At 41.5% G+C, this 8,259-nt stretch overlaps 1 protein-coding gene across 5 annotated transcripts in view; it reads right to left on the reverse strand.

Annotated features, from left to right (window-relative positions):
- ABCA8 (ATP binding cassette subfamily A member 8) overlaps positions 1-1,738 on the reverse strand; it is a 72,104-nt gene extending 70,366 nt beyond the window's left edge. Inside the window, exon 1 of one of the 5 annotated variants that reach the window (XM_082708301.1) lies at positions 1,501-1,738. The gene's annotated coding sequence lies outside the window, so the exon portion shown is untranslated. Of the gene's footprint in view, positions 1-1,496 lie in introns of all 5 variants that reach the window. The other 4 variants (XM_082708305.1, XM_082708302.1, XM_082708303.1 and 1 more) reach the window with 4 other exon arrangements.
- Positions 1,739-8,259: the final 6,521 nt, after the last annotated feature.

The following is an 8,259-nucleotide window of genomic DNA, read 5'->3' on the forward strand; positions in this document are numbered from 1 at the left end:
TCCCATTCACGCCTCAGGAGGACCCTGAGGGCTCTGCTACTTTCTAGAGACAATGCTCAAGGAAGATGTCCAGGAGCCAGTTCTGAGGGGAGCCACAGGAGCCAAGACAACCTCAGAGAACACTTCCGCTGGGAAAGATCAGACAAGTCTGCTGAGGAGGCTGAGAGGCATGTGTAGGGGAAGCAGGTTCTGTGAAGAGGTTAGAAAGTCCAGGCAATGGCAGCTGGGGAAAGGAAGATAGTTCCCAGAGGGCAAACCCCACCCCCACCAAAGGAAAAAAAATAAAAAGGCATTAGGTTAGGTATCCAGGGATATGGGATTGATAATCCCTATAAGGCCGTTCCTAGTACAGCGACTTCCGTGTGAATTTTTAAGGGACTGTGCAAGGCTGGGCAGGAGAACCAGCTGGCCAAAGACCAGAGGTGATCTCTCACTGTAGAATCTGCTGCAGCCCCATATAGCACAGGAACTTCCGTCTGGCTCCAGTCCCTTTGATTTTCCGTCGGAAATTAGTATTTAGTTCCCTCCATCTCATGGATGTTCTGTAGTTAATCAAAAGACAAACAACAACCTGATCTCCTTACTGTCATGCAGTAGACAGTTCCAAGTTGTGAGGGCTCTGAGTTTTCTCCTCTTATTTTTTTTTTAAGATTTTATTTATTTATTTGACAGAGAGAAATCACAAGTAGGCAGAGAGAGAGACAGAGGAGGAAGCAGGCTCCCTGCTGAGCAGAGAGCCCGATGTAGGACTCGATCCCAGGACCCTGAGATCATGACCTGAGCCGAAGGCAGCGGCTTAACCACTGAGCCACCCAGGCGCCCCAAGTTTTCTCCTCTTAGACAGTTGTTAGATACAGAGCAAAATGCTTGAACTCTCTGTTTACAGAAATAAAGTGCATTTGAAATAGTATTGTGATAAGGAAACATGGCATTTTTCAATTCTGATTCAGGACATTCTGTGCATAGAGTAAAAAATCCTGGATAGCCTCTAACGTTTCCCAAATTCTCAGAGCCTAAGAATGAGAGCCAGGGACAAGACAAATATTTCTGTAAATGCTTCTGGTAAACAGTCTCTGAGTCATAGAACAGTTTATCCAAAATGCCCTCACATTATTGTGCAATAAAAGTAAGTAACTATCACTTTGAAAACAACTCAGGTTTACAAATCAATTCCCAAGATACTCAGTTCTTCCCCAATTCAGCAAATTTTGGCCCATTTCCACACTCAGTTTCTGGTTAAAAATCATTCAGCAGTTGCATACTGTTTCATAAAACACTATATTCTAACTCTGTGCTTTCACTTACATCATATTAAACACTGAGTATTCAAAAACATCAAAACAGCCCATTAGTTTTCAAAATGATTTTCCCATCGAGAGTCAGCGTTCAGTTCCTAAAGGCTTATTTCTAATTTTCAAAAAGGGAAAAAAAAAAAAAAAAGCAAAGAAGAAAAACCCCCACACGCAGATCAGAACAGAGAAAAAATAAAAGTGAACTTACTTTTGAGACCTTTGAAGCCAAACTGGAGAAGCACAGTTTATCCACTGATCTCCTTATTTAGAAGAAAACAATTCACATTTTCCCCCTGGTTTCTACCACATCTCTAGACTCTGCTTGAGCTGTTTGACTTCTGTGAAAATTTGCTGCAAGGGCTGGCTTCAGAAGTTACAGCCTGTACTCTGGGGACCCTGCCAAACCCTGCATTCACGTGATCCCTCTTGGACCGCTGATCTCATTTGCATTCGGCCAGTTCCTGCAGAGCCCTGTGACATTTACACTTGGTGCCCTGGCCATATCATATTATAAGGATCAATCTTATCAGGGAGATCCAGGATTCCTAAGCTTTTGCCTGTTCTGTCCCAGGTAACTGTTGGCTAACATCAGCATTTAAAGCAGTGCCTTTGAAGAGAAAGTAAACCGTTGAATCAGAGAAAAGCTCCTCTCTACACAGAGCTCTCCCCGCCCTGATGGACATGGCCACTTGGATAATCAGGGTTTTCATTTTTGTTTCTCATTTTTACTCAGCTCAGAATATGTCTCATCTCCTTCATGACTTCGTCTTTGACCCGTGAATTACTGAAACGTGGGTGAATTTCCAAATGTCTGGAGATGCTCCTCTTATCTTTTGGTTGTTGATTTCTAGTTTAATTGTAGGATGGTCAAAAAATTTATTTTGTGTGTCAGATGTGTTAGGGCTTGTTTTATGGACCCAGGATATGATCTGTCTTGGTGAATATTCCACACGCTGGTGAGGACATGTGAGTTCAGCTGTTGAGTGTGTGAAGTGTTACGTAGATATCCGTTAGATCTAGTTGGTTGATGGTGTTCAGTTTTTCTATATTTTTGCTGGTTTTCTGTTTACGAGGTCTGCTGATTACTGAGAGAGTATTGAAGTTTTCAACAAAAATTATGGCTTTTTCTGTTTCCCTTCCAGATCTTAATACTTGTCCAATCTACTCTGATGTTGCTGTGTTAGGTACATACGTAGTCAGAATCGGTATGTCTTTTTGGTGAATTGGCCTTTTTGTCATTATATAATGATGTCCATCTCTATTCCTGGCGACTTTTTATGCTCTAAAGTTTACTTTGTCTTATTTTAATATAACTATTCCCATTTCCTTTTGATTGCTTCCCATCTTCTTATTTTCAACTATCCATATCATTCTATATGAAGTGAGCTTCTTTTAGACAGCCTACAGTGAGGTCATTTTCGTTCATTTGTTTGTTTACTCTTTTTTTCTTTTTAAAAAAATTTTTTAGATTTTATTTATTTATTTGACATATAGAGATCACAGGCAGAGAGGCAGGCAGAGATAGAGAGGGGGGAAGCATGCTCCCTGCTGAGCAGAGAGCCTGATGCAGGGACCGATCCCAGGACCCCGGGATCATGACCTGAGCCGAAGGCAGAGGCTTTTTTTTTTTTTTTCAGCATAACAGTATTCATTATTCATTATTTTTTCACCACACCCAGTGCTCCATGCAATCCGTGCCCTCTATAATACCCATCATCTCGTACCCCATCCTTCCACCCCCCGCCACTTGAAACCCCTCAGATTGTTTTTCAGAGTCCATAGTTTCTCATGATTTACCTCCCCTTCCAATTTCCCCCAACTCCCTTCTTCTCTCTAATACCCCTTGTCCTCCATGATATTTGTTATGCTCCACAAATAAGTGAAACCATATGATAATTGACTCTCTCTGCTTGACTTACTTCACTCAGCATAATCTCTTCCAGTCCCATCCATGTTGCTACAAAAGTTGGGTATTCGTCCTTTCTGATGGCATAATACTCCATAGTGTATATGGACCACATCTTCCTTATCCATTCGTCCGTTGAAGGGCATCTTGGTTCTTTCCAGAGTTTGGCGACCGTGGCCATTGCTGCTATAAACATTGGGGTACAGATGGCCCTTCTTTTCACGACATTTGTATCTTTGGGGTAAATACCAGGAGTACAATTGTAGGGTCATAGGGAAGTTCTATTTTTAATTTCTTGAGGAATCTCCACACTGTTCTCCAAAGAGGCTGCACCAACTTGCATTCCCACCAACAGTGTAAGAGGGTTCCCTTTTCTCCACATCCCCTCCAACACATGTTGTTTCCTGTCTTGTTAATTTTGGCCATTCTAACTGGTGTAAGGTGATATCTCAATGTGGTTTTAATTTGAATCTCCCTGATGGCTAGTGATGATGAACATTTTTTCACGTGTCTGATAGCCATTTGTATGTCTTCATTGGAGAAGGCAAAGGCTTTAACCCACTGAGCCACCCAGGTGCCCCGCCTTTTTTTTCTTTTTTGGCAGAGTGAGAGAGCACAAGCAGGGCGGACAGTGGGAAGAGAGAGTGAGAAGCAGAGTCCCTGATGAGCAAGGAGCCCGATGCAGGGCTCGATCCCTGGACCCTGGGATCATGACCTGAACCGAAGGCAGACGCCTAACCATCTGAGCCACCCAGGTACCCCTGTTTGTTTAAATCCAATCTGATTACACATGTCTTTTTCACTGGTGTGTGTAGACCAGTTACATTTAACCTAACTACTGATCTTTCAGGATTCAGGTCTGCCACGTTATGTGTTTTCTCTGCTTTTCATTCTTCTCTCATTTCCTGCCTTCTTTTGTCTTATATGAATGTTTTAATTATTCCAATTTACCCCCTGTGATGTTAGACCGTATATATTTGTGGAGTAATTTTAGCGATTGCTCTAGGGATTACAAGAGACACACTTAATGTTACACAGTCTACTTAGAAGCATGTTGGGTCCTGAGCTTGTTAGGTAAGAAGTCTCACATAATGGGGAAGGGAAAGTGGACACTTCAATTCAATTCCCTCAACCCACCCCAAGCCAAGACACTAAATTAGGAACAATACTGCATCTTAAGGAGGGGAAAATTAGAGATAATTAATGACATACAGAACACAAGGAAGTGTATCTACCATATCTTCATTTGATTTACCAGTCTTATCCTTCCAGAAACCAGATAGATTTTGAAGAGCAACCAGATCACTGGAAGCTTCAACAGGCAGCGACAGCTGCTTTGTCAGACATGGTATCTGTGCCTGGAACAGGTCTGTGATATTCCGCTAGTGATTCGTTTCTATTCTGATTAGAAAAGAGTTTATATTCTGGTAAGTTACACAGTAATAGTCCTTGGTAGTTTTGCCTCAGAGTTATGTTTATTGCCTCTGTTAGAGTCTAAGAGATCTAGACTATCTCCCAGAACATCATATTGATACATCGATAACATCATGCTGATCTATCAAGACGAGGAGAGATGACTAGGGCACCACTGGTGATATGGGGAAGACAAAAATGCTCCAGAGAGTAGGAGACAAATCCTCTGAGGATGAGGACCCCATGACATCACTGAAGGCATTCTGGGTCCAGTGGTCGGGGTGCTCAGCATATCTCCTCCAAAGTAAAAGACGAATTGCCACATCTTTCATCCTCTACCGATAGAACACCAGTGCCAATATGGCTTTGTGGACTCCAGAGGCACCACATTCATCATCTAGCAATATTGTGTTACTCTTCCACAGGGAAGCCTGACATCTTTGAGTGCGGCCTGCAGTAGGAACGGACTTCACTTCAGAGTGTTCTGCAAACACTTGCCCCTTCTGTCCTGTGATCTACAGGCCCTAAGGTAAAGGAGAGGTCAACGGTGGGAAAATTCTGTTAAAATGAGAATGTTTTGTTCTGTGGACTTCTTGTCCTTAGAGAACAGATCAGAGACTCACTAGTCTGTGACCTCTCTACCAGTGAAGATTTTAGGAATTAATGGAAATCACTTTGTGTCTCAAGGTCATACACTGTTTGAATGTGCATTCTGCTTCCATAGAAAATTTGCATAAAGGGTTTTGAGGTTTACAAAACTTCCACCTGAGGTTTCTCAAATGAGTAATTAAGACTAAGGACACTAGACTCAGTAAGATTACTGGCTTTAGGGCTTTATTCTCAACCATGTAGCTAGAAAGAAGCCAGTGTCATCTCAGATGACATGGGATTCAAAAATCCAAATTTTGAATCTTTAATCTACATTGGCAAATAGATTGTTTAGGGCTATATTCAAATCAATCACCATTTATGGTTTTTTGGGAGGTTTTGGCTTAGTTTTGTTTTGTTTTTACTTTTATCATAAACCTAAAAGGTGCTTCAGGAGATAACTGGAATTCGTATTTAGCTTTTATATTTAGCACATAGGATAACCATCAAGTTAAGATCCAACATTGGCCTAAATGAGACCTGCACGTTTTTAAAGTGGAGCCCTGTGCATTTGTCAGTTTGATCTATTATCAAAGATAACTATCTAATATCTAACTATCCTCCCTCTCTTTCTGCCCCCACCCACCCATCTCTCTCTCTCCATCTACCTGTCAGTCTTTGTTATGACCGGGCGATCTTCTCAATGTCATCAATGCCTTGATCCCAGCCCTTGCCCTTCTTTGAGCATGAAGACTCATCTCAGCATCTCTTTGTAAAACCATAATATGAGGGGGCGCCTGGGTGGCTCCATGGGTTAAAGCCTCTGCCTTCGGCTCAGGTCATGATCTCAGGGTCCTGGGATCGAGCTCCGCATCGGGCTCTCTGCTCAGCAAGGAGACTGCTTCCCTCTCTCTCTCTCTCTGCCTGCCTCTCTGTCTACTTGTGATCTCTCTCTGTCAAATAAATAAATAAAATCTTTGAAAAAAAATTTTTTTAAACCATAACAGGAGTTCCAAAACAGTTGATACCAAATAATTGGTATAATCATTCAACATCAAGGCATGATATTAAAGCTACAAAAATATCCTCCTACAAAACCACAGAGGCGTAACAAGAACTGTAAGGTATTTGGGCTTTACGGGTCTTCCTGCGGGAGCTTCTACTTCATCAAGGAATCCATTTTCTCATCAAAATCAGTCAAATCCTACTCCCTGCAGAGCTCTGGGACTGCTGTCCTCTTCCAGATGGAATTTCTAACTCCAAAACGATGGAACTGTTGTGAAGAGTGCATACATTTTTCACCCTAAAGTAATGTAACATTATGTGTCAACTCAATTTCAATTAAAAAAAAAAGTTCATGATATTTTTGTATCCAGATGATCTGAAAAAGCAACAAAGTATCAGTGTTAAGGAACAAGATAAAGTAACAAAATTTCATGGACCAAGTCTGTCACAAAATTAAAATACATAATACATTTGCTTCTGTTTGAGAAAAAAAAATGCTTAGATAAGGCATCTGGACTTGAGGTTCCTTCCTGCACGTGAGCCAGTGTTTTAACATTCAGCACAGTAGCAGGAAATGGTGGGTGGAAGGAACGTTTGAAAAAGGAAGCATCAGAAGATTATATAGCTGGTTATCTATTGTTTTTTAGAGCAGATATCCTTCCGTGTCTCTTTCCAGAAACCTCTGCAGCTGGCCCTTAATTGGTTGAATGCCCTTGCTGTTGACCAAAAGGAAGGGAAGTGAGAACCCAAAGAAGAGCCCAGCAGATTGAAAATACACCACCAACAGTGGTGGGTCCATCCTGGCCACAGTGCCAATTGGAGGACAGTGACCAATAACCATGTCTCTGAGACAGTCGAGATGCTTAGCTTAATCAAAGAATGGGTAGAAGATGTGTCCCTGTGACCACAGTTGCTCTGAAAAGCAGTCAGAAGTCTTCCAGAACCAGATAAAACTACATGACTGCCTTGGACAAGGTGATAAGCAAAAAAAGATATCACTGAGCAATAACAAGGAAAATAGTACAACCAGGAAATTCTGACTAGCGAAGCCCATGAGCTAGCATAGCAAGAAAAACAAAAAACTACAAGACTGATCTGGAGGGAATGCTCAAGGTTGCTCAGTTGTAAAGTGCAACCAACCAAAGGAGAATGTGTTATTGGCATCTAGATGAGTGGCCTGTTTCTTAATCCATGGTGTAAACCAATAAAAGAATATCAATTACAAAGGGATGTATCCTATGTTTTGTGCTCCATGTGTGTGTCTCTACGCTCCACAAAAGTCTCCTTTGATGAATATACATAACTGGGAATGCAATTAATTAGGTTTTATCTTATCTTGTACCAACATACATGCAAAATGGCAAAACAAACAGAGCAAGAGATGAGACCATCCCCACAACAATACACATGACTATAAACAGAATACCACAGTGTCTTGGTTGCATGTTCTCAAATTTCATGTTGAGGTTTTTACATTTTTTTAATTAATTTATTTATTTTCAGAAAAACAGTATTCATTATTTTTTCACCACACCCAGTGCTCCATGCAATCCGTGCCCTTATAATACCCACCACCTGGTACCCCACCTCCCACCCCCCGCCACTTCAAACCCCTCAGATTGTTTTTCAGAGTCCATAGTCTCTCATGATTCACCTCCCCTTCCAATTTCCCCCAACTCCCTTCTTCTCTCTAATACCCCTTGTCCTCCATGATATTTGTTATGCTCCACAAATAAGTGAAACCATATGATAATTGACTCTCTCTGCTTGACTTATTTCACTCAGCATAATCTCTTCCAGTCCCGTCCATGTTGCTAAAAAGTTGGGTATTCATCCTTTCTGATGGAGGCATAATACTCCATAGTGTATATGGACCATGTTTATAGCAGCAATGGCCACAGTCGCCAAACTATGGAAAGAACCAAGATGCCCTTCAATGGACGAATGGATAAGGTTTTTACATTTTCCATATGATGGTCAAATTCAATGGATCACATACATGGATTATTTTAATGTATGAAATTATCTGCTCCCCGGAGTCTCATTTCAATCTTC

Source organism: Mustela nivalis (assembly GCF_964662115.1).
Source record: "Mustela nivalis genome assembly, chromosome: 17".
Taxonomy (NCBI): domain Eukaryota; kingdom Metazoa; phylum Chordata; class Mammalia; order Carnivora; family Mustelidae; genus Mustela; species Mustela nivalis.